The sequence below is a fragment of the Ambystoma mexicanum genome, chromosome 7q (assembly GCF_040938575.1).
Source record: "Ambystoma mexicanum isolate Mex_15411 chromosome 7q, UKY_AmexF1_1, whole genome shotgun sequence".
NCBI classification, from domain to species: Eukaryota; Metazoa; Chordata; class Amphibia; order Caudata; family Ambystomatidae; genus Ambystoma; species Ambystoma mexicanum.
Window position 1 is genome coordinate 818,363,631 of NC_090941.1, and position 24,331 is coordinate 818,387,961.

Genomic DNA, 24,331 nt, shown 5'->3' on the forward strand with positions numbered 1-24,331 from the left:
ACAAGAAGCAGGCAATGATGGACCAATTCGCATGGCAGGACCAAGGACCACCCACACCTCCTTCGACCTCGACCCTCACTGCTGGCGATGTGGCCACATTAAATCAAACTTTATTGAACTTGAAAAACAGCACAGACTCTCTTTGTTCAAAAATCGAGACATCCACTATCCAGATTGATAAGCTATGTGGCTGGATGAAAGAGGCAGTACAATGGATGGGGGACACAGAGGACAGAGTTACATCCTTACAAAGGGAGGTGGTGTCCTTCCAACAGGCGGTGAAGCGCCAAGAATGATGACCTAGAGGGCAGATCACGCAGGAACAATGTTCACATTGTCGGGGTCCCTGAATCCACACAGATTGACAATATGGAACAGTTTGTGTAGAAACTCCTCGTTGCAATCCTTGATCACCACCTCTATGTTTCTACCGCTCCCTCGCTGCCAGGCCGCCCCCTGGGGATCCAAACAGAACTATTTTTGCCAGGATCCTTATGTATACAGACAGAGACATCCTCCTTAGAGCAGTCAGAGGCAAAAGCGAGCTCCGATATGGATCCTCCATCATTAGACTTTTCCCAGATTTTAGTCATCAAGTCCATGAGCAAAGGAAGACATTCCAATCGTGAAAACAAAACTGAGGAAGAAGAACATCCATTACACCATGCTTTTTCCCTCCAAGCTCTGCATTGTCCATAATAATAAAACCTGGTTCTTCCGCTTCCCTGTGTCTGCAGATTTCTTAGTTTCTGAGCTACTGGACACTAATGAAGCCCAAGTGGAGTGTAACTAAATGCTGTCTTGAATTTATTTTCATTGTTTTCTTTCCACTGGCACGTAACTAGAGCACAAATGGTTTGGTTGCTGTATTCTAGAGTTTCACCCATTGGCGCAACCACTGCACCCTGTTAGGGAGTTTTGGTTAGTTGGGATGGGGACCGAGCTGGTAAATTTGTGTTTCTGGCCTGGGAGGAGGGTGGTTTGGGTTGTCGGGAATGGGGTAAGTTGCAAATGTAATAAATGTTTTCTGCTGCAATCTTGCACGTTGAATGACTATACGAGTGATTGGGGTTTTAACAAATACTACGTGTCATCTGGATCATTAAAGGTGTCCAGTGAGGTGATTAAATGTCTCTACTGGGATGGGGGTGATTCTCTAACCATGATGTCCTGGAATATTAGAGGGGTTTCCAAAAGTAAAAAAAAAAAAAATCAGAATGGTGCTCAATCATGCCAAAAACACAGGGCCTCAGTGTTATGTCTCCAGAAAACACACCTGCCTGTGGATGTGCAGCTCCCGGTGTCCAAGGGGTGAAGCGTACATCGGTATGGGGCACCATATTCATCTCAGTCCAAGGAGGTTGCAATTTACTTACACCAATCACTGCAATTCCGACTCCATGAGCAAATATCCGATCTTGAAGGCTGCTATTCTTTTCTTGCGGGTGATTGTGGTGGGTTGAAGATTTTGTTTGTAAATGTCTATGCCCCTTACATCGATTCTCCCAAATTTTTCCAGAATTGTGCAGCCCTAACCCATACATTATCTGACAATAGTTATGGATCAATCTACTTCTGCCCACACCACACCCCTAGGGCGGGCCTAGCGTGGAGGGATATAGCTCATTTCTTGGGGCTGGTCGATATAACACGTCACACTCACCCCGAGGTCAGGAAGCTCTCTTTCATCTCTGGGGTACATGGGTCTGCCACCCGATCGATGATATTATGCTTTCCGTCCCCCTGGCCAGCTCCACACAAGCTGCCAGAATGCTATTGAGGACCCTTTCCGACCATTCCCCTGTTCTTGTGGTCCTCTCCATCCCCGCTAAACTGCACCACTCTGCATGGATGCTGTTCCACCCCTGCGCCCTAGAAGATGCAATCTTCCAGGACGGGATCCGAGATGATATACTTGAATATTTCAGTAATAATGCTGGCTCGGTCCCCAATTACAAAACTGTCAGGGAGGCCTTTAAGGTAGTTATAAGTGGCTGCTGTATCTCCAGGGAGGGCGGGGTCCTCATATAAGGGGAGATTGGGGAGCTGGAATGCAAACAAGATTTGTGTGATGACTCCCAGGTCTCCAAGCTTCTGGGAGAAAAATGTCTTGAACATTCTGAGACAGCAGTCCGGGAAGATAAATATCTGGGGGATACTACACTTATCACCAATCATGCGGAGGGGGGGCAGACCCAGTCGCACTCTCACTTGGGTGATTCACAGGGAGAAGGGAAGGGGGAACATATTGGAGATTGCATGTCTTGATGGAGCTCTGCTTCACAAAACTGAGGGAATCAACAAACTATTTTGGGACTATTTTTATAGTCAAATGTCTTAGTCTCCTCTGAGGAAATCAGACATTACCTAGATCGACTTGGCTTGGAGTGGATTGGCCCAGATCAAGCAGACCTTCTGAATGCCCCCACTCCAATTGAGGAAATCTGCAAGGTCATACGCAACTTGCCCAGTGGTAAGGCTCCTGGACAGGACGGCCTCTCTGCAGAGTTTTACAAAGAACATTCCGAGATCCTGGCCCCTCATTGGTGTAGTATGTTCGAGGTCTCCCTGTTTACTGGCCTCCTCCAAGAGTCCACCAGGATGGCAATTGTCACCCTCCTGCTTGAACCTAACAATAACCCCCTGGACTGTGCATTGTACTGTGTTATCAATACCGATAATAAAATCCTAGCAAAGCTTTTGACAGACTTGCTTCTCCCCCACATGCCATCCCTGATTCTCCCTGACCAGACAAGCTTCATTCTGTGTAGATCAACACAGAATAATCTAAGGCGTCTCTTCTCCAAGATGCATAATATTAGGGAAGACATCCCCATCGTGGTCGCAGCCCTCCATGCAGAGAAGGCCTTCGACTCTGTCGAGTGGCCTTTTCTATTTGAAGTCCTCTCCATATCAGGTCTCGGCCTCCATTACATACACTGAATCTGCCTTATGTATACCTCTCCACCAGACTCGATACTAACGAATCAGCTCATGTGAGATACTATCCTCCCCACCAGGGGAAGGCGACAGGGGTGCTCCTTCTCCCCCATCTTTTTTGCCCTGGTGGTTGAGCCCTTGACATGTGCCATTAGGGAATTCCACTCACACAGAGGGGTCCAGATCTACTCCAATATCTTCATCATCTCCTTCTATGCAGATATTTGATTGTATCTCAAGAACCCCAGACATGATCTCCAACCACTGCTACAGGAAGTCTCAGTATTTGGGGGCTTCTTGGGACTCTGTATCAACTGGTCCATGTCAGAGATTCTTCTACTGACCTCCACAGTACTTTCTACCGATGTAGGCAATGACTTTCGATGGTGCCCCAAGGGCATGTGATACCGGGGGGTAATCATTTTCACATCGCCCTCCAGGCTCTTCAAGAAAAACTATCTGGCGGCCCTTGAGCAGCTCGAACGCAAGGTTGAGGTCTGGATCCACTTGCCACTGTCCCAGGCCACATGCTTGGTCCTAGCCAAGATGGTGAAAGTACTCAAAATGCTATATTTTTTTCAATAATGTACCATTGATAGCTCCCTTGTGGTTCTGGCATTGGGTACGTTCCATGCTCAATAAATTGGTATGGGCAGGTAAACACGTGGATCCCGATCGACACACTAGCTCTTCCCTATGTTGAAGGGGGACTGGATTAACCAGATTTATATGCTTACTTTCTCGCAGCACATATTCAGTATGCATTATGGTGTTGGCACCCATCCACTGAATTGCTGCATATTAAACTTGAGATAGCCACTGCACACCCATATGATCTGAAAGGCCTTCTATTGGGGACATTCAGGCGTATCCTGAGGGGCGAGATACAATCCATAGACGTGACCCAATGGGCGTTGGATGTACATTCAGGGAGGAAGACTTTATACATATGGTTTGAAATTGTCACTATATGCAGCTCTTTTGGGGGGGTTTCTGGCCTCATGTCTCTGATAGTTCCTGACTGCCCACATGATTTCCCGGAACCCAGGTTGCCAGCACTGTTCGAAACCCCCTCCAGGTCCGAATGGGGACTGTTAGCCATGGCATTCAAGGTGACCAGAGCCCTGGTGTCGAAGACCTGGATGAGGCAAAAATCAACTTCAGTGAATGAATTATTGAATACAATGAAAATGTGTGAATGGCGGGAAACAACATACTCTGCCTCCCTTCCCCTTAATAATATGCCCTATATAATATACCACTTAAATATTGGGCACCCTTTCGAACATATGTCCTTTTGAATGATAACCCCTATACACCATAAAGGATTAAGCTCGTACTGCTATGGACAATGAACTATATGGTATGTGACAGCACTCCCTTGGTCTGTTGTAATGTGCACCGAACGAAGCTGAGTGTGTCTTGGCTGTATAACTGTATTGTATACTCTTGTGAACCTCACTGTTATGTATAAAGAATACATTGAGCTTGCAAGGATATTCTACTTTTGTTTTGTGGGTTGGAGGGAGGAATGGGAGAGGGTGTCGGGAACAGTGAATGTACTGTTTAATTTACTGCAAAACTTGGATAAAAAGAGTAAAAAAAAAAAAAAAAAACTATAATATCATCTACCAGATATGAAGAAGGCCGAACCAAACTAGACTTGCAGTGCCCACTCAAATCCATCTCTTCCTTGCTATCGGGGCATACATGGTATGCCGTCATGACATTTGTTCATTTTGGGAGCAAGAGCATTGCTGCTTGATCTTCAGCAATGGGTACATGTACATGTTGCATGCTTTCTTGTTGGACTGTCAGGGGTGTAGTTTGTTAGACGTGGTTGGATGGAGATGTGCCTATGGTGCTACCAACACAGGTGGCCAGGTGCCCTTTTCATTGCACTGCCAGCAGTATACAATTGGGTCACTGCTTCATCGTTATTGTGATGTGAAAACAGTTATTGTCTTGTGTATGTGGCCAGACATCAATGTGCTACTTTCACATGTGCATATCTCATCATTGTGACTAGTCATTTTGCCTTCAGTTGTGATACTAGATTCTTTCTGATTTCTGAGTAATGGCCTAGTTTGTGAATGGACTAATGCTGACAGCATGGTACTGATACAATTTGGGAGAGTACACATGCATTGGCACTTAAGTTATGATATGTTATGTTATGTTATGTTATGTTATGTTATTTGGCATTTATATAGCGCTCTATATATCATTCGTATGACCTCAAAGCGCTGGTAGGTGAACGCCCTTGGGAACCGTAGACCAGATCACTCGAGAGAGTAGGGTGTCGTAGGATGCTTGGTTGCACCAGTTATGTGTGCAGCTTATGTAATTGCCTGATGGTAGCTTCATCCTAGCATTAGGTGTGGTGGTATCGATGTTGGTTGAATCTGTGTAGTCTGGAAGGTGGACACCTAAGACTGGGTTCTGGATGTGATAGGCCTGTAGGACGCTTATGTGTGCAGCTAGGCTGGTTTGTCATGGGGTATAGCTGTATTTTATTAGAGTGATGAGGTGTTCATGGGGTATTGTTTGTATGTGAGCAGCTAGGCCGAATTGATCGAGGGGTGCAGCTACACTCTAGTTGTGTGATGGTGTAGAGTAGAGAGTAAGCATAGTGATATGGGATGAGAGTGTTTCCATGGAATTATGATCTAAGGAGATCGATATTCTGCATTTCAGGCATGCAGTCGCTTAATAGCGAAATAATACGCGTATTCAGTGATGAGATTGTTGGGATGTCATTGGGCATTAGTCATCAGGTTGCTGGGGTTCCATCGCTTCAGAAGGTCGTGGTTGGTATTACGGAAAGAGGCATGTTTAAAGAGCTTTGCGGAACAACATATTGTCTTGGGTGTGTCGAATATGAGGGGGAAGCGAGTTCCACAGAGTTGGGACCAATGTTGAGAAGGCGGATCCTCCAATCCGGACAGAGTTAGAGGTTGGAATACCTAGAAGGAGGGCAGAGCTTGATGTTAGGGTGCGGGATGGGAGGTATGGTTTTATCTTTTCTTGTAGGTATATTAGGCCGGTCTTTTGCACTGCTTGGTAAGTGATGCATAGGGTCTTGAAGGAGGCCCTTTGTCCGACTGGGAGCCAGTGGAGGGTTTGGATAGCTGGTGAGATGTGGTCTCTTTGACCCAGGGAAAGGAGCAATTTTGCAGCCGCAATTTGAGCTCTTTGCAGTATGCTGAGTTGGTATGGTGGGGCTCCTAGGTATAGGGAGTTTGCATAGTCCAGTCTCGACATCACAATAGATATAACTGTGGCAAGTCTGTTCGGATAGGAGAGGTAGGGAAAAATGCGTCTGAGAAGTTGGAGGTGGTAGTGACAACATTTTGACATGTTGTTGATCTGGCGGGAAAGGGTCAGACCTGAGTCCATAGTGCAGCCTAGGTTTCTCACTGTATCGGAGGGGTTAGGGGTGGGCCAATGGATGATGGCCATGGGAGTGGATGTGGAAGAAGGGCAGTATTGCTGCACACCATGATTTCAGTTTTAGTAGGGTTCAGAAGTAGGTGGTTTATTGTCATCCATCAATCGATATCGCGGAGACAGGCTTCAAGGTTGGGAAGGGGGTTGATGCCTGTATTGGGAATTCTTAAGATGATTTGGGTATCATCAGCATAGTTGTAACAGGAGATGTTGTGCATGCAGATGATTCCTGGTAGAGTGATCATATAGAGGTTGAACAGAAGAGCAGACAGTCATGCACCTTGGGGTACTCCAGTGTTCACAGAGCAAGCCGTTGAGACATAAGGGGAGAAGAGGGTTATTTGTTTCCTTTTGCTGAGGAAGGAGGCAATCCCTTTGAGAGCAGTGCCACAGGAGAATCAATGCTGCGCAGCCTTCAGTGTTTTGCAGTGACCTTGAGATCATCCCAGATTGATATCAGAGTGGTTTCAGTCCCATGTCATGGTTTCTACAAAGGAGTTGGGCTGGGAGTATGCAGTCCAGTCGATGAGTTTCGCGAGAAATCTGGTGTTGCAGATTGGTCTGTAATTCTTGGGGTTAAGTGGTTCAAGGGATGCCTTTTTTAGAAGGGGACTGAAATGCAATATTTTGAAGGCATTAGGGATGATGCCAGAGGTGAGGGATTAATTTTAAATGGCTCTTGCATGTTCTCCTGCGCAGGTAGACGAGAATATTTTTTTCAGGACAGAGGCTGGGCAGGGGTTGAGGGGCGACTCGGAGGGTTTGATGGCTGATAGTAGGTCAAGGAACTTGTCTCTGGAGATAGGTTTGAAGGAGTCGAAGGTAGGGAAATCGGGCATCGGGTCAGAGGGATTAGGAGGGATCGGTGATGGGGGGTGAGGGAGGAGGACAGTTTGGTGTTAAGGGATGTTATCCTGTAGAGAGTGGTGTTGTAGAAGTGTAGGGAGAAGGAGTCTCAGAGTGATTGTGTGTGGGTGGATTGGGTAGAGGAGCAAGTGGGTTTGACAAATGCTGATCTGATCATGTGGAGTTCTTTGCTGCAGTTGCCACAGTTAAGAATTTGTTTATTGTAATAGGCTTTTCCGGACAATCAGCATATCATATATAACTTGATTAAACCCAACACCAGGAACCTATGGCCATTTTGAAGCAGTATAACGGAAAATACTCAACCTCCATTTCAATCCTCTATCTCTGCTCATGCTTGGTTTGAATATCTAACTGCTAAGAATCAACTTCCAACCCAATACTCCAACATGGAATGTGACCTCTTGTCTTCCGCTAATCTGTAACCTTAACAACACGAAAACTGCTGGGCCGGACAAAATTCCTCCCTGTGTTCTAGCCCATCACCCCATACCATGCCCCGCAGGCAGCCCATCACCCCATACCATGGCCCGCAGGCAGCCCATCACCCCAGACCATGCCCCACAGGCAGCCCATCACCCCATACCATGCTCTGCAGGCAGCCCATCACCCCAGACCATGGCCCACTGGCAGCCCATCACCCCTGGGCATGCACTGCAGGCAGCCCATCACCCCATACCATGGCCCGCAGGCAGCCCATCACCCCAGACCATGCCCCACAGGCAGGCCACATGGCACCATGCACTCGGGTGCACCGACACATGTGCCCCCCATTGATGGGCACCTGCCAGCAGGCCCCAACTCAGGTCCTCCCACCCCCCATCCCCCACCCACCCCATTGACGGGCACTTGCCAGCAGGCACTGACTCATGTCCCCCCAATACCCTCCACCCATCCCCATTGACAGGCACCTGCCAGCAGGCCCCACTCATGTCCCCCCACCCCGCCACCCTCCCCCATTGACGGGCACCGGCCAGCAGGCCCAGACTCATGTCCCCCCACCCCCCAACCACCCCCATTGACAGGCACCTGTCAGCAGGCCCCGACTCATGTACCCCCACTCCCCCACCCACCCCCATTGACGGGCACCTGCCAGCAGGCCCCGACTCATGTCCCCCCACCCCCCAACCACCCCCATTGACGGGCACCTGCCAGCAGGCCACAACTCATGTCCCCCCACCCCCTCAACCACCCCCATTGACGGGCACCTGACAGCAGGCCCGACTCAGGGCCCACCAAACAACATGTCTTAACAAAAAAGACTCATGGACCTAATGCCAACCCAAATCCCCCTGGCCCCCAGTACAAGCATGAAACCATCCACTGCACCCACTCCCAAATTACCTATGCCATGACAGTCTTAAAAGAACCACCATGCCCATGCATAAATGCACAACAGAGCCACACAGTGGCAACACATGACAGAGGCAATGTTCATTGAGACATGCACAAAACCAATGATCAAGTGGCACAAAACCGGTCAAGTGGCACAGTGAGTAGAGCGCTCGCTTTGACATCCGTTCAGAGTCTACTAATACAGGTTTGAATACCGGCAGGCCCAAACTCAGCCTTTCATCCTTCCGAGGTCGATAAATGAGCACCACACACCGTGGGTAATAATAAGCAGCGCTCAGATACCTGAGGGTTTGTAGCTCTATATAAATGTGAAATTATTATTATTATTATAATGATAGTACACAAAACCAATCATGAAGTGAGAATAAATGTATTATACACATAATGAAATAACATAAAGAAAATCAAACTTGCAAATTAATAAATAATGAAAGCTATTGCCAAAAAAAATAGAAAATCCAATGATAAACAAAAATCCGGCATGAAAAAAGAAAAGTGGTCCATCGCCAATGTCAATATGATTTAAATAACCAAAAAAAAAGAAAACCATTGATCCATGGGAAATGTTAAAAAAGAAAGTATGTACAAGTCTTGAACTATATACAATCCAAGTCCAAAGGGTCCATGATCCGCAAACCAAATGAAACCGACAAAAAAGTCCTAGGAATAAAAAACTATATACATAAAGTGGAGAAAAGTCAATGAACTCCAAAAAAAAGAAAAAAGAAAGGAAACCTAACACTAAAGAACTATGTACAAAGGTGGCAGGCAAGTCCAATGGCTCACTTGTTGATGTTCCAGGCCAGGGCATCATCGAACTCCACGTCGATGTTCCAGAGGTGGACCTCTTCCCTGGCCTCGAGGTCTCGCAGGGATGCAGCCATGGCCTCCTCCAACTCCCTGCGAGTTGTCTCGAGGCACTCAGCCCGCCTCAATGCCCTGCGCATGGCGTTCTCCGCCCTGACCATAGTGAGCCGTGCCTCCTCCGGCCACCGCTGCATCTATCTGCTGGCCCTATCGCTGCCACATGGAAGACACTCCCAATTCAGGGTCCTCCGGTCCTCCGGCCAATGCCTGCCCCTGTGATGTTGTTGGCTCCGAGCCATCATCGCTCCCACCTTGAGCCTTCTGCTGCCGTGCATGTGCCCTGCTTGTCGATGCCTGCACGTCCTCCTCTCGCTGGGGTCCAGTTAGTGGGGTGGCCACCCCTGCTGGACCTCCGACTGTGGCAGGGATGTGTCCTCCACCAGCCTGGCCGCTGGCTCAGGGGCAGCTTCACAGGGTGCCCAGGTGATACTTGGGCAGGAAGATGGCACAGAGGATGACTGGTGCCTAGGGGGTTCAGTTGAGGAGGGGGTCGCTAGAAGATCCAGCACATGGAGGAACCCAGCGCCGGTAACCTGTCCTAGTAGGCTGACGCGGTCAATGAGGTATTCAAAATGACGTGCATTGTCCTCATGAGAACTCTGCACGTCATCCCAAATACCACGTTGACGCAACCCCACCCCAGCTAGGACAGGCTCAATCTGATCATGGATTGCCACGTCCGCAGGGAGAGGAAGGCCAGTTGTTGTTAGCGCATCCCCTGCCTGAAAACAGGTCTGGACGAAGGCATCCCTGCTGGTGTGGGATGATGCAGTCACAGGATCGAGGACAGGATTACACACAGGCACCTCCTTGGCGGCCTGTGCTGCCTCCTGTCCCTGCCTCTGGACTGCACCACTAGCGCCAGTGGAATCCCCCCCTCCAGGCCCTGTGTGTGGGCCTTCCACGGCCTCCTCCTCAACTGAACCCCCCACCAACCTGGATGACTCCATGCCATCTTGCTCCATAGGCCCCTGTGGGGGCTCAGCTGCCACTACTGCTGCCAAGGAGTCCACCTCCAACCTCTGCCTCTTGGACCTTCCCTCACAGCTGCAGCCATGGACGGGGCACCAGACTCCTCACTCCCGGAAGAGATTACCACGTGGGAGGAGAGCTGGGCCTTGCGTCTCCGGCTGGCGGTGGGATCCCTGCCTCTGTGTTGCACAGCACCGTCTCCGCCCTCTTCATCAGTCGACGCTGTCCAGCCAGATCCTCTTCCGTCCATCCTTGTTGGCGCATCTTCTTCCATAGAGGGCATCATAATGCACCAGGACTTGCTCCACCAGGATCCCAACCTCTCCTGCTGTGCAGCTGGCAGCCCTCTGCCTCTCTGGCTGGGGGTTGCCAGTGTTGTCTGATGGTGTTTCCCCCGACATGGCAACCCCCGAGGCAGGTGTGGGTGGCAACTGGGTCCTGGTGCTGGGCTGCGGAGCGATGGAACTTCATTCGGGAGTCTTCTGTTCCAGCAGGGGGTGGTCACAGCAACTGGACCCCTGCAGATGACTGACGTGCAGGCACCAAATGGCAGGGCATGTGGCCAGCAGGCAGGCAGGCAGCAGCAGATGGCAGGTGGGAGTCTGCTTGGGGCTCTGGGGGGCCGGATAATAGCCTTCTGGGCAGGAGCATGGTCTTCTGTGTGTTGTCACATGGCCAGCTTGATACAGAGTGATTTGGCATGTGAAAAAACAGCACATCAGCGTTAAATTTGAGGAAAGGCCCTTAGCGCGTAAGCTCATATGTGACGTAACATGCACAGGCATTTCCCTTAGCACGGGTGCATCCGCACGTGCAAATAAATCAGGTCCGAGTGTGAATGCGTGTAATTCGAGGAAAGATGTTGCCTTTAGCACGGGTGTTAGGGAGAATTCTCTGTTTAGGCTGAATTTCCTAACCTAGTGAGTCCCCCAGCAGCTTTGCTGGATTTCTGGAGTTTGTTTTTTTCCATCCTGCCAAGAGTGAGACTCTTCTCTCCCACTCTTGGACATGAATGTGGTTAATTCCTTTGAATGTCAATGTGTTCTATGGGCTATGGAGTCTTTTACTCGATAGGGTCTCATGTGTTTTGCTATGTGTGTTACACCGCACCCTCCATGCTGTAACACTGGGGAGTCCTAGAGGATCCCCACCATAGACTCCATACCCTGGGACTGACTACTGTCTCCCAGGGAATGTAAAGTCACCATTGGCTTTACTAGACCTAAATTTACTAACAGAACTAGTATAAACCATCCTATTGTGGACGTACTGGTAGGGGTAATTTGATTACCCCTGGGTCTGGGTCTGTTGTTTGAGGGGGCACTGTCCCGTTCCCCCTCGTCGAGTTTTGGCTGGTGGAAACTACTTGTTATATTCGACCCCGAATATAATTCTATGGGATTCTTCCCATTGTTGGAGGCTAATACTTTAGTCTCTAACATACCGCCGGTTTATTTGTCTTAAATAAATCTACCGGTTGGTATTTTCTGCCAGAACTCGGTTTTTAAAATGGCGTCTGTGTTCGCCTCTGTAACTCCGAACCAAAGGTTGAGCCCTTTGTTCCACTTTTGGCGGGCTTCTGCACAGAAGCCCTCCAAAGTGATGCCATTCTGTCTGGGTACCACAGGGGGTGTGGGAGGGGGTTTAGGCACCCTGGACTGAGTTGCCTTGCCAACTCAAGTCGCACTCTGGTGTGATTGGCCCAAGTGGTGAGCCACCCCGCTCACCACTTAGCATGTTTTGATTGACATCTAGGCTGAATGAATGGGGGTTTTCTGCATAAAAGCAGGGCTTTTTGGACTGGATCGGGAGAAGTCACCACAGGACCTAAGAATTTGACGAGGGTAAAGCTGAGCCGACCTGCAATGACGACACCTCCGGTGGAGCCCTGCTGAACCGTCTCACCACTTCCCAACGACAGAGGAGATCTCCCGGCTGGAGAGTCTTCTTCCCTTGACTGTTGGGAACAACCAGTCCCTTTGCTTTTTCTTCGCTTCCAGGGCGTTTTGGTTGAATTGCCCGTGCTGAGCACCCCGGCAACCGGATAGCCACTAGCCCGTACCGCGACCAAAAGGTGGTGCCTTGAGACGGAGCACTCCGCGGCTGGTCTCTTCCCTGGTGGTACAACGATCTTCAACTTTCCTTCGGCGACGAGACCATCTCATCTCTTGGCAAAGCCCGACTTGCATCCACCACCAGGAACAACTGCCCCCGCCAGGGCTGTCTCTCCACTTACAAGGTGCCGTGTCCACCTGGCTTCCCTTGTGACGGTTAGCGTGAGGTGTCTTAATCCTTGCCTCTCCATTGAGTCGCCTCCAGACCTTCTTAACTTTTTGTTCTAAACTGGTCCAACCTTTCTGTGACAATTTACTACAAAGACTCGAAGTGCCTTTCCACTGTGATACTTTTTGGGACATATTGCCTTGCCTCTCTCCGAGTGGGCCTGGCCTCTGAACTCTGTGATCCACAGTAGACCCTGCCTTACTTGCCTTGCATTTGCTTTGTAAAAGAGTTGGTACCGAGTTGGTTTCATACCCTGCCTTTTCTCTCCCGTTCTAACGAATATTAGAGTGCCATCTAGGTTAAAGCATTCACCTCTGTCTGCAAATAAGTGGTGCCGTTGAACCTAGACTTGTCAAAATATTGTTAGAGGAGTGAGATACTTATAGTAATTGTAATTGAAGTTGTTTTCCGTATTAGTGCCATTGTGTTTTTCATAGATGTGTTTTTATAAATAAATAACTATATATCTTTACACCCAAGCTCTTTTCCGTGTCTGCTTGTTCTACTGTGTAAATTGCCCTATTTTGTATACTCCACATACTGCCTAACTCTACTTGAGGGAAGTCTGACTGCTCAGCCACAGCTACCAAGTGAATCTGTGTGGTACAGACTGCTAACAAGTGGGTTTACTACCAAACACCTGTAGGCCTAAATCTTTTGCAGTGGTCCCAGAGGGAACTGCACAGGTTTCCGCTTAACACTGGTGTACAGCGGCGGGATTTCTATCGAGTATACAGTTTAGAGTGCTTTTCAACACTTTAGGATAACTAACCACAAAGCTTTGCACTAAAAAGCGACTTTCAAAAACATGTCTACTATGGAAGTTTACAGTCAAGAGTCCTTGTCAGGTGAAAATACTGAGAGTTTGAGAGTTTGAGAGCTCTCTGTAGACAAGAGAATCTTTCTGTAAGAGGCAGGAAAGTAGAACTGATAGCGAGATTGCTGGAAAACCACAGTCTGGGTACTGGTTCAGAGGAACCAACATCTCCAGCAAATGAAGAAAACAGTGATGGTATTGATCTGAATCAAATGAAAAAGTTATCTGTGGAAAATCCTTCTCTCTCCTCTGGTTCCTCTAGAAGTTCCAGTCCCAAAAGACCCCGGATGCCTAAGGAATTAGTGGGTATGTATGGTGAAAACAGAACAATAATATGAGGCCGGGAAGCCCAAAAAGAAACACACCAACACAGGTTACAAAGAAACATGCAAGTGCTTTATTTAAAAAGCCACAACAGTTACCAAGTCAATTGACAAACGGATAGCTATTCAGCTCTCAGAGTAACATAACGAACTTCAACGAGGGTTCGATGTGTTAGTGAGAGACCGCACATTGGAATACCCAGGCTTTTTATACAATTTGTCTAGCCCTGAGCCAACCCTCTTGTGGGTTAACCATTCTGCGAAACAGGTCTTTGGGTTCCTTGCCAGGTCAATCCTTTAATATATACATTTTGATTAGTTTCACTGATATAGTTGTACATTTACATATAGGTCAATGGTAGGACAAGGTCTCAGTTCGCGACCCCGACAAGTGGCCTGCAGGCATATTAATTATTCAGTTGCACGGAGGTCACAACGGCCAGAGTTTTACTCAGAATGTCATTTGGCCTCCATTTTGATGTTCAGGGTGACTTCTACATAACAAGAGAACCTAAAATGGCGGCTCAATCCAAGATGGCGACTTACATTACTATCTCTATGGTCAAGACCTTGCCGTGGAATTTGTTCGCACATGATGTTTAAACAACTTGGCGTAGGCCAATACATATACAATTGTTACAATGGGAGGCACAATATTGTTTCTATTCTGACAAACCCTCCTTTTGGCCTATGCCAAGTGCTAATATAATTTCTAATGTCTTTCTAGATAACTCCATGCATTGTCGTCCACACATCCTGAATCGTTATCCGTAATATCTATAGCCATTAGGTCGATCACCAGAACCTCTTGTAACATAAACTCTTTAGATGCTGTATCTGGGGCATACATTTTGTGCCCTATCGTGCTCACTGCCTGAGCGCAACAACCCCCTAGCATTGCACATATACTGGGTAGACATTGGATACAGCAACAAAGGAATAGCAGGATTCCCAAAATAACCAGTACAACAGAAAGCACCTTCCAACCCCAGGATCGTAGAGAATCCCAGAACCAAGCACTAATACTCCAATCTCCCACAGGAACATGCACTTCTGAACTAAGGATGTGCAAGTTCTGTATTGCTTTGAAAATTGTCGGTGAGGAATCTGGTACGAAAACACAGCAAGCGGACCCCACTAATTTACATACTCCACCACGTTCTGCCAGAATGATATCTAATGCCATCCGGTTTTGGAGCTCTACCAATCTTATTGCTTTCTGTTCCAGTGTCATATTGTAGAGTATATCCGTGGTCCGGTTGATGGTTCTCTCCAGTACTCTTGCTAGCCCCCTAATATTTTCAGAATTTGCTATCTGTCCCCAAAATGGCACAACTGATTTTGTTATATCTCCCAATATTTGCCCAGGGGTATCTACATTCTCGTCCCACTGTGGGCGACCCTTAGAAACCTCCAATGTGCTAGCTATGAATACCCCAGGTAACAGGATTCCTAAATAACAGGTTCCCTGCCAATCCTTGGGCAACCAGGGAAATGCTGAACTACCACAAACGAAATAGACAGGCCCCCCTACATATAGAGGCCTGTTCTCCCCGGTCAAATGTACAATGTTCACACAACCTTCAAAATCTCCCATTGACCGAGTGCCATTTCTTTGTATACAAAAGGGGACTGAATCGGGGCTATGGTTACTAGAGTAGGAAGGAGGCACAGCGTCCTTATTGCCTATCGGAGCCATTTTAAAGGAAATTAGAGTTTGGAAGGGAAGAGACAGTTTATCAGATGGCCTAATAGATGCAACATTAGGTTTACTTCTATTTGCAAAAAGCGAGCATCGCAGGGGAGTCAATTCACGTTTCTCAAAATCATTTAAATTAGTTCCATCAAAGTTCCCTGAGATGCTGTCATTCCAACGGCCAAAGAATAGTGCTCTAAGAGAGGCATAGTAAGCAGTCGTTAAAGGTAAAGGGTGAATATACCATCCTAGCCCCTTATTGCCATGTTGCGGTAAATGGGTGCAAATCCAGCAATTACTCTTATTAAAAATGGCATGCGTTGAATTCATTATTATCATTAAAGTGTTATTATGGTACTTTCGTCTATACTGGGAGTCCCTAGGTTACAAAGTATGAAGGTGTACAGAGGGAGTCAAAGCAGTAGGTACAATTTCAATTGGCAGAAGAGGTTCTAGAGGATAAATTTCTTCAAAGTACCAGATTCCCACGGCAGTAACTATACAAATTCCAATTACTATTAACACAACACAGCAATATGTTTTCGGGGGCCTAGGCACATTGTTCATTGTCCGAGTTGGTCACCCCCTTATTCACAAGTCCAATGCGAGCAGCGGCGGTGGGGGTGGCAGGCATCGTAGTTTTTTTCATCGACGACCCCAATGTTCGTTGCTGGCGACACTACGTTCGCTTGACTTCTTAGTCCTTCCCCAACCCTAGCCAGCAGAATCCACTTTTTCTTTTTCAAAAACTTTCTTTTGCAAGAACAAAACTCTCAATGACTCTTTCTTTCCAGATGCACAGGCGAAACCCGTGCCGTAGTTTTATTTTCTTCGTCGAAGGTCGTACCTGGTGGTTCCCGGTACTGTTTGATCCGGAAATAAGGTAACGTCACTTCCTGAGGGAAGCAACGTATCGGAGGCGACGGATGTCGCAGAACTTGAAACAACATTTTCCGGAAGCGACCTTTCCAAAGAGTGTGGAGATGAAATGGACTGTTCCCCAAGCTCCACGGGCTCAGAGAGATTCTCCGACACACTCACAGCGCTATTTGCTACTCCAGGATCTGGGATTGTAGCATCAGCGAGGGGTTCTGCTTCTTCTGTAACGTGTGGCGTCGGGTGAGGAACTTTCTTGACATGCGTCGCGTGGATCCAAGTCTTCTTTCCAGCCACCTGCACTGCTGTTCGGGTGACCAGCAGCACCTGATAGGGTCCCCGCCAGCGAGGCGCGTGGCAGGAAGACCTTTCGTAGGCCTTCACCAGGACCCAACTTCCAGGCTGAATATTGTGTCCTGGGCCCGTAAACCGTATAGGTAAAGCTGATTGAACCTGCTGATAAATAAGATACAGATTTTTAGTCAACTGATTACAGTAGTCTACAAGCAACACATTTTCAACCTCCCTCAGATCTTTGGGCTTCGGAAGACCTCAAATATTAGCAGGTCTCCCCATCACTACCTCAAATGGAGAGAGCCCAGTCTTAGTTTGAGGTGTGGCACGCATGGCTAACAATACAATAGGTAAGGCGTACGGCCATTTTAATTTGGTGCCGGCGCATGTTTTAGCAAGTTTACACTTCAGGATACCGTTATGTCTCTCTACCAACCCAGCACTTTGAGGATGTCTAGCCGAGTGAAATTGCTTTTCAATGTGTAACGCTGTGCACATCTGCAAAATTACAGCTGCAACAAAATGGGGACCGTTAAGGGAACAGAAGGAGGCCCAAAACTACCCCTTGGAGTTACTGTCCCCTTCCCCACATTGTGCTGTAAGCAAATCATACAACTTTGAACATAGCGCTGTGCGATCTTCAAAATGTTATCATTCACCCAGACTTGTTCTAACATTTTCGTGATCTGCTGAGCACACACATACGTAGGAACATGTGCCATCGCAACCATCGCCAGCACATATGAATCAGGGAGCAACCATTTCCCTTCAGATGTATCCACCCAACACCCATCGTCATCTAGTTTCCCCATCCCTTCGGCCCACCTTTTAGATTCTTCTATTGTGGCATCAGCTTGGATATCTCGCACAGACCCAATACCCTCATCCATTACATAGGCATCTTTTGTTTCTCTTAGAGCATACATGTCTGCGCTAAGGTCTGTGGCCGTTTGCCTGGCTATCTGGTCAGCAAAAGCGTTCCCTTTTCCCACATCATCTATGACCTTACGATGTGCTGCACATTTCATGATCGCTAACTGACTAGGGAGTGAGAGTGCAGAGAGCAATTGCACTATCAGGGGGCCATGCTGAATCTTGGTCCCATGTGAGGTTAGGAACCCTCTTTCCGACCAGAGCCTCCCAAAGTTGTGAGCCACCCCAAAGGCGTACTGGCTATCAGTATATATATTTGCTGTATGCCCTTCGGAGAGTTCACAAGCTCGGGTCAACGCTATAATCTCTGCGGCCTGCGCAGAGTTATGCGGAATTCTCTTAGTTTCAACAACCGTACTCAATGTAGTAACTGCATAGGCAGCTGTAGATGTACCATCTAGGAGTTTGAAGCAGGATCCATCACAAAACAGCTCCCCTTCCGCATTGCCCAAAGGAGTATCTATAAGGTCTATCCTGCCCTTCGTTCCTGCTCAGTAGTGTACAGGCAGTCATGTGATTCTTCGTCACCGCAAACAGTATTTTGCGGGAAAGGTAGGAGTTCAGCCGGATTAAGAACACAACACCTCTTAATTTGAATGTGAGGGGCAAACAGAGTTAATTCATACCTCATCAGCCGCGCAGAGGTGAGGTGTTGCGGTTGGGTTTTATTCAATAGGACATCTACAGAGTGAGGTACCATCAGGATTAAATCATGGCCTAGGACCATTCCCTCACTCTGTTTTACAGACGCGGCAGCAGCAGCGACAGCTCGCAAACATCTTGGCAAAGCGCATGCGACAGGATCAAGGGCGGAAGAGTAGTAGCCGCACGGTCTATTCTTCCCTCCATGTTCCTGTGTTAACACAGCCAAAGCACATCCATCACATTCATGCACAAACAACACAAAGGCCTTATTGTAATTTGGAGTACCCAGAACCGGTGCAGAGCATAACGCAGTTTTGAGAAGCTCAAATGATCGTTGATGTTCCGAATTCCATGGCAGCGGCGAAGAAATGCCCTTCTTCGTCAAGGCCAACATCGGTTTTATCACTAGTGAGAAGTTCGGGATCCATAGCCTACAGTAAGAAGCCATACCTATTAAGGCTCTGACTTCCTTCTGTGTATTTGGAACAGACATGCCATAAATGTGTTTTATTCTTTCAGGTGTCAGTCTTCTCCCCTCCTTTGACAGGAGATAGCCTAAATAGACGACCTCCTGACAACCATATTGAAATTTTTTAAGCAAAGCTTTATGACCGTTTTCAGCCAAATGAATACGCAACAATACAGTGCCTTCTTTACAGGCACTTTCAGAATCTGCAGCTAAAAGCAAGTCATCAACATACTGAAGCAGTGTACAAGTAGGTGGCAATTCAAGGGTATCAAGCTGCTCTTTCAAAGCCCTACTATAAATGCTTGGACTTTCAGTATAACCATGAGGTGCACGAGTAAATGTGAACGAACGTCCCCCCAAGGTGAACGCGAACAAATATCTACTCTCCTTGTGTATAGGAATACTGAAGAAAGCATTTTTTCAGATCCACAACACTAAGGTGCGTAGCTGTAGCAGGGATCATCGTTAGTATCATTGTCACATCAGGCACAATCGGAAATTGTGGGGCGACAACTTTGTTAATAGCGCATAGGTCAATTATGAAACGGAATGGGATTGCATTGTCGCCTTTCTTGTATACGGGTAAAATCGGGCTGTTACATAAACTACCTGCAATCTCTTCAATCACTCCTCGATGCACAAAATCGGAGACAATGCACTTCAAAGCACGCTCGCCCTCAACTGAAATTCTATATTGCAGAATGCGTGGTAGTTTAACTCCATGTTTCAAAACTATTTTAACGGGTTCAACCTGTAGTACCCCAACATCATTGTCGTCAACCGCCCACAAACATTCCGGGAAAACACTAAGCTCAGGAGGCAATGGTCGAGTCAAAAACTGAGAACTGGGAAGTTGCTGTGGTGAAACCGTCAATCGCACTCCGTCAGAGGAACAATAAATTACTGCATTTAGTTTCTTCAACAGATTTAACCCCAGCAAATTCTCTCCACAGTTTGAAGTCAAGAGGAAGGGACAGTGGTCTGTGAAGGGACCCAGAGGACAGGCACCGGCATAGAAACCGGGCAAGCAATTGGTATGCAGAAACATACAGAAACATTAGTTTGCCCTGACAGTGGAATGTTTGGAACCCGGGAATGATCAATGGAGCACTTCTGTGCTCCAGTGTCTATCAAAAACTGATGTTCCCTATTCCCCACTAACAATTCAACGTAGGGACCTTTCTGATTAACGGGAATAGGTGAAGGTTCCAAACCCTGCTTCGGGCAATCCTAATGAAATAAAATGTTGTCGGAAGGAAGCTCTTCAGAAAGGTAGGCAGCAGAAGGGTGATCAAATATATTTCTCGTGTCCACACTCGAAGTCTGATTTTCCCGTGAAAAAGGTTGCTGAGGATTTTGCGAGAACTGACCTCTATCAGGGCCCCCCACTCCGGGGCGACCTCTAGGTCATCTACCCATACTCCCAAATGTGTTGTTTGACCTTTGCCGAAGGACGGGGCACTGTGCACGCCAATGACCTTCCTGGCGGCAATAGGCACATTGATTAACATTCACAGGACCCAAGGGAACGTTCCCTTTTGGAACATACTGACCTCTGGTCTGTGAATTACCTCCTCTGGGATTTCTAACAATTTGTTGTAACAATACTTTAGTCTTCAAATCTCCTTTCCTCTTTTCTATTTTCTCTTTTTCATTATTAACACGGTTCTCATAATACTGAGCCATGTGTAAAACTTCAGATTGGGATTTCGCCTGCCAAGCGCTCTCAGAGGACATAATCTGTGCCTTGATGTCGGGCAACAATCCACGTACAAATGTGTCCACAAACAACCTTTTCCCAGACTTTTTGCCCAAGTCCTGTCCACTGTAGTCAGAGAATACCTGTTCGAATCTATTAAAGAATTCGGTGGCACCTTCAGTTTTTCCTTGAACACAGGCCGGAAGCTTGTCCCAAATAATTATTTTCTCAGGAATTATGGTTTTCAAATTTGCGACAATTCTATCAGGCAAAGTGAATATTACCTGAGGTGGTTTCTCACCAGCTGGTCTTTCCCCATCAAACCTGGTCATGTTAGCCCACGTATCTCCCAACCCTGGTACATCGTCTATTGTTCAAACCTGCTTCCATAAATCTACGGGCAGGAGTACAGGGAATAGCAAGTCAATATCACTTAAGGTGAACACAGAGGACTGCAAAACGGACTCTATCTCTTTGTAGAATCCTGACGGATTTTTCCTCATATCGGGAATTGATAGTCTGATAGTGTTCACTTCCTGTCGCGAAAACGGGTTGTGAACAAATTGCGATACATAATGTGCAGGGATGTTCACAGCGGGTGCACCTGTCCCAGCGTTAGCGGGAATCTCAACCTTTGGGACAAATGTCGGAGGAACCTCTCTCATTGGCAACTGAGATATAGGTAACTCCGACCGCTTACTGTGCAACAGAGCCAGGTCGAGCGCTAAGGCAGTCGAAGAAGTGTCGGGCGAAAAAGCCCTTTAAATACCCAATAACTCTTTAGGACAACTAACCTTTTTCCTTACACATTCATCCTGTAGATACTGTACCATTACCTGAATCACCTTCCTCTGCATTTCTACTGTATACTGACTATACGCGTCATATACTTCATCCGGCGGTATCGATGAATCCGAGATCCATCGAATCGCATCTTTGGTACAAATTCGTACTTCCTCAGATGCCGATCTACGACACGGAAGGAACCGTTTCTGTACATACATACTGTTGTCTTCACCATCCTCATCCCGTAATCTTTCTAAGTCCCTCCTATACTCAAACAACCTCTCAACCGGACCATGTACTTTCTCCTCTGTGTCCCTCGAAAGCGCTAAAGTGTTTAGATCCCTCAATCCTTGTGGGAGATCCGTATTATTTAATCTACCCCACATTACACATAAATGAGTCCCCAAACCTTCCATAACAACATTTTTCTCAGGAAAATTGCCCATATTTGATAATGTAGAGAGAACGTCAGCTTGATCACCTCTCTCAATACAATGCTTCGCCCATGCAAATAATTCCTGTTTCTTTTCTGCAGAGACAGTATTTCGAGTAACAATCTTTGACCCCGCACCCTGATAAACTTCAGTCAGTACAGAACTACTCGGGAGCGGAGGTGTGGGCAAATTCAATGGGGGTGCGACTATCGGCGCAAGAGGAAGGGGTGGTAGAATAGGTGGAGGAACAACAACTGGAGGAATCGGAACAGTAGGTTGTACAGGGGGAACAGGAATAACAGCAGGAATAACAGCAGGAAGGGTCAGAGCACCATAGAGAGGATCATATGGAGGTGGCGCAGAAGCACCAGGCCTGCGTTCTTTTAACAATTTTTCAATAAATTCTTCAGAAACATGGAAATCTTTAGAGGGATAGATTTTCTGGATACCGAGTGAGAAAGCCCTATCCATATTTTTGGCTGACTCTGAATGTTTTTCCTTATCATATAACAGCGTCTTTTCGGCATTTGTTTTATGACGGCGTGCATGTTTATCCCTACTTTTAAACTGCTGCAACGCTTCTTTTTTCCAATTTTGCAAAACATCAAATGCTGCAGGTCTGGCCTTCTTCTTTAGCAAGACCGATTCTAGCTACTCAATACGGGGGATCTCAAAACTACCATTGATTGGCCACTGAAATTCGGAGGCCTGTCTGGTTTGTCTGTGCCAAATATCATTAAATACTATACTTCCAATGCCATGCTTACAGTACATAGTACACGCCGGCGACCCCTCCTGTGGTGCCGGGCAGCTAAATTCCAAAGATTGTCGATCGCTGTGGAACAGAGCCCTAAAGCAGCAAGACAATTTCCCAGGCATTTCACAAGAAATTGGTGTTACCTGGTCAATAACGGTGTCTGGAGATACAATATGCCAAATTCAAATTGCCAGGGTTAAATTAATAGTCGGGTCACGACTACTCCTGACCAAACCTAAGGAGGACCGTACGGTTTACCAAAGAACTTACCTAACAAATTTTACCTTGTGTTTGGTGGTTTCGACAAATCTGCCCGCCTCAAAAATAGACCCTCGTCAAGATGCCGTGTCAGACCACACGACTATCGTCCAAGGATGGGATTGTGCAGTGCTGCCGAGGTATCGCGTCTCGTTCGGTCGGGCCCGCAGTATCACACCGTCCGATCCCGGTTCGATAGTCTGCGTCAATCCTTCAATGATCCGGCATCAATCTTGAGGGTCCCTATTCGGGCGCCAACTGTGAAAACAGAACAATAATATGAGGCCGGGAAGCTCGAAAAGAAACACACCAACACAGGTTACAAAGAAACATACAAGTGCTTTATTTAAAAAGCCACAACAGTTACCAAGTCAATTGACAAACGGATAGCTATTCGGCTCTCAGAGTAACATAATGAACTTCAACGAGGGTTCGATGTGTTAGTGAGAGACCGCACATTAGAATACCCGGGCTTTTTATACAATTTGTCTAGCCCTGAGCCAACCCTCTTGTGGGTTAACCATTCTGCGAAACAGGTCTTTGGGTTCCTTGCCAGGTCAATCCTTTAATATATACATTTCGATTAGTTTCACTGATATAGTTGTACATTTACATATAGGTCAACGGTAGGACAAGGTCTCAGTTCGCGACCCCGACAAGTGGCCTGCAGGCATATTAATTATTCAGTTGCACAGAGGTCACAACAGCCAGAGTTTTACTCAGAATGTCATTTGGCCTCCATGATGATGTTCAGGGTGACTTCTACATAACAAGAGGACCTAAAATGGCGGCTCAATCCAAGATGGCGACTTACATTACTTTCCAGTATTTGCCGTGGAGTTTGTTCTCACATGATGTTTAGACAACTTGGCGTAGGCCAATACACATACAATTGTTACAATGGGAGGCACAATATTGTTTCTATTCTGACAGTATGAACCTAGATTGGATGTGTTGGATTGGTTAAAACTGTTTGAATATAATCATGGGCTCCAGGACATCACAGGGAATGAGTTACTTCCCTGGTTGTTCTCTAGGCTTCCCCCTTTTGCGACTGATGTGGTAATGGAGTTGGGGGAGGTGGATAAGAAGGATTACGAGAGTGTGAAACTAGCTTTGATAGCTAGGTTCGGGAAGACCCCTTCCCAGTATCTTAAGAGGATTAGAACCCTCAAAAAGCATGATCGTACCCCTTGGGCTACCTGGGTGAGTGAAGGGTTGAAAAACCTAGAGGGATGGATTAAGGGTTACAAGGTGAACACTTATGAGGGTATGAAGAATCTTTTTATGTTGGAGTCTATTTATGATGCCTGTTCTCCGGAGCTCAGACAGCACTTGGCTGATTCGAAGGAATTGGATTCCAGGGAGCTAGCTAAGGCTGCTGACTTGTGGGTTGCCAACAGGGCTACTCATAAGGATTCTGGGGCAAATCAGAAAAAGGATGAGGGAAAACAGCCTTAAAAAGACTCAAAAGAGAATTCTAAAAACTCAAATGCCAAAGAGGGCCCCAAACAAAACCATAAGGGTAAGCCACAAGGAAAACCGCAACAGAATACTGTACCTTCTGGTGCCAAACCGGAGGGAGGCCAGAATAAGCTACCATTCCAGA